We start from the raw sequence: 3,189 nt of genomic DNA, 5'->3' as shown, positions 1-3,189 counted from the left end.
TGTCTTTTTTTATGTATATCGTGCATTTATGTATAATAAAATACAAGTTATAAAAAAAAGACTCTAATACTGGATAAATAATGAGATACAATCCAACATGACATTCTAACACTTTATTTATTGTAGAGGTTCCCTTGCATTTTGTATATAATGTACCCACAATCACCATGCAATCTATATAGTAATGATTTATTTATATTCTAGCATAACATCCGTATATAATGGAATCAGACATTTGGTGGCAGCCATCTCACCGTGACCAAGTCACTGGTGGCATTTGGCCACAGTCTCGGCCACAGCCATTTCGCCAATTAGGTCAGTTAACTTAAGGGGTTTTAGCGGTTAGGGTAGAGAGTTAAGGATAGGGGTTTTAGGGTAAGGGGTTAGGTGTTTATGGTAGGGAATTGGGGTAAGGGGTTAAGGTTTTTAGGGTAGGGTTCTAAGGTAAGGGTTTTAAGATAAGGCATTGAGGGTAAGGGCTTAAGGTAAGTGGTTATAGGGTAAGGGGTTAAGGTTTTTAGGGTAGGAGGTAGCGTTATTATTAGGGGTTAAGATTAGAGATTTTTAGGGTAAGGGTAAAGTTTGGTGGCTTACCTGCAGCAAGGTGAGTGGTGGTTAAGCTGTGGCGGTGAGCAAAAAGGTCTCGGCCAAATGTTCTAGACCGCTATATGATGGGTATTCACTTTGATTACTCTCTCCAATTTTTACTTGTGCATGTTCGGTCCTGAGCAGGCCCCTGCGCATTGCCTCAGTGGTGCCTCCTCCCAGTTTTTTGATGCTGGGATATGTAGGCTAATGGGAAACCTCAGGCTAATGTAGTGTGTCTAGGAGGGAGAAGAGATGGGGACAGATTAAGCTGTCCTGATATTAATCTGATACAAAGGTTATCTGCGACAGAGCTGAACATGGTTACATTACTGCTGCACTCTTAATCTTACACGCAATCATTTTCTAAAACTCACATGTAAGATATGTAAATATATGGTTGGAAATATATATGTCTTTATAAGTATGCGGGGGAGGTAATATTACTTAAAAAACTAGGCATTGCTTCAATACTATTTGCATGGTTGAGGTTTTACTGATTGATTCATTCCCTTTCCTGGACCTTCCTTAACCATCTCCTAGACCTGTTATAGAGAAGAAGATAAGCAGAAAAGAAACAAGATCTACTCACCGGGGCCTCCTCCCTAAGCAATTGAGGATCGTGGACTTCTCCGCATCAAACTGATGAGGATTATTGCATTGTGGGTCAAGAGTTGGTGAGCAGTTGGATGAGGAGGAAGAATCTTCGTCCCAGCAAAGGTAAGAAACACATTGCTTGTATTTTATTTAATTGTGTATTTTTTTGTTAGAATGCACATTGATTGGCATTGTGTTTCTGTGCCCTTTTAAGGATATAGATAACCACATTAACAATCAATGCATTGTTTGACAAATGTTTGTTTTTATTTAATTGTAATGTATTTTATTTTTTTTATTGTTTTTTTTATTACAGAATCTGCGAGTTGCAGCCGTGATGTGAATTGCAGAGCAACCTGAATCGCTCTATTTGTTTTTCTAAGCGGGAGAGCTACCGATCAAGAAGAAGCCATTTCGTAGAGAGTTTGGCATGTTATCGAAGCTCTCTGGAAACCGTAGCTACACATGCAAACTCGCTAAAAACTAAGTCACCTATCAAAGTTTACTGAATAGGCCCCCTAAAGTCAGAAGGGATGGAGGCATTCTATCAGAATTATAAGGAATGTAACAAAAGTTGCAAAAGGGCAAACAAATTAGCAAAAATTGATAAAAATGGATAATGAAAAAAGGATTTCAATAGAAAGTAAGATCAACCCTAAAAATGTCTTTGTGTACTGTGACGGATATAAGGGAATTGTAGAGGAGGGTGTATATATTGGCCCTCAATTATTGCAGGAGTTCTGCTATAATTAAGCCACAGGGAGATGCAGTGTATAGTCTGTGGTTTATTGTGCCTCCTATTGGTCCCTGGGGCGGAGCACGTGGAGAGTAGGGTGGGTCAGTGCTCCACTCCACGTTTTGGAGATTTGCCAAGTGGAGTCCAGACCGGGGCTTCTAGCTCCCCCTAGTTTCACTTGGCTGCAGCTGCTGATTGAGAGGTAGCTGTGAGCAGAGCAAGGCAGACCAATATTTTCAAAGAAGCTAGTACTCAGAGAGCTGTTTTGTGCTCAGTGGAGCACAGATTTTTGTTTGTTTGATTTATTCATGTTATCTGCTGTAACATTTGGATGGCAAAATAAACAGGCCAAAGCTTTATTTTTCATCTCTGTGTCAGAAGACTGTCTCGTCTACCTGGAAGGCTGTGTGAAAGTGGTGAGCCCTGGACAAAAGATACACAGTAAAAAGGTACTTTTGTCACAGTACCTTAATAACAAAAAAATATAGGACACTTTCAGTGTGAGATGGGAGGCAGATTAATGGAGATAAGGAAAAAGTAGAGGTATTAAAAAAAAATATTTGCCTCTGTATTTACCAAGGAAGAATCAATTGCAATAGTAGTACCACAGGAGGAAGCTACAACCTCTATATTAACGAACAATTGGTTAAACGAGGAAGAAGTTCATAGGCGGCTTGATAAAATGTAAGTAAATAAGGCACGTGGCCCCAATGGCATACATCCAAGAGTTCTTAAGGAGTTAAGTTCAGTAATAGCCAAACCATTACATTTAATATTCAAGGACTCAATTTCCACAGGCACTGTACAACAAGATTGGCGTAAAGCAGACGAGGTGCCTATATTTAAAAAGTGAGTTAGATCACGACCGGGAAATTATTTGTTTTCTTTTGTATATTTGGTTCTTGTTTTTATTTAATTGTTTTGTATTTTTGATGCTTGTTTTTATTTAATTGTTGTGTATTTTTGGTGCTTGTTTTATTTAATTGTTGTGCATTTTTGGTGCTTGTTTTTTTTAATTATTGTGTATTATTGATGCTTGGTTTTTATTTATTTATTTCTAAGGTAATGTAAGGGTTAAATCCTCCCGCTACCCTCTCGGTATGCACAAACACCCACCATGGGCCAAATACCACCTTCACCCACCCCCACTACACCGGGCACTGCTGTTTAACCCCTTCATTACCTTAGCGGTTAGCTTCTAAGGTAATGAAGGTGCCTGTAAATGTATTTCTATTACATAGGATGTAAGCAGGGGGTCTCCGGAGCTGGTA

The 3,189-nt window shown here is 39.2% G+C and overlaps 1 long non-coding RNA gene across 1 annotated transcript in view; it reads right to left on the bottom strand.

Annotated features, from left to right (window-relative positions):
• Nucleotides 1-575: 575 nt before the first annotated feature.
• Nucleotides 576-3,189, bottom strand: part of LOC142500928 (uncharacterized) — a 17,927-nt gene continuing 15,313 nt past the window's right edge. The window contains exon 3 of the long non-coding RNA XR_012803358.1: nt 576-824. This is a non-coding gene — a long non-coding RNA (uncharacterized LOC142500928). The remainder of the gene's footprint in view (nt 825-3,189) is intronic.

Source organism: Ascaphus truei, chromosome 8 (assembly GCF_040206685.1).
Source record: "Ascaphus truei isolate aAscTru1 chromosome 8, aAscTru1.hap1, whole genome shotgun sequence".
Lineage (NCBI taxonomy): Eukaryota > Metazoa > Chordata > Amphibia > Anura > Ascaphidae > Ascaphus > Ascaphus truei.
The sequence above is the reverse complement of the archived record's forward strand: the minus strand, read 5'-3'. Positions and strand labels throughout refer to the sequence as shown.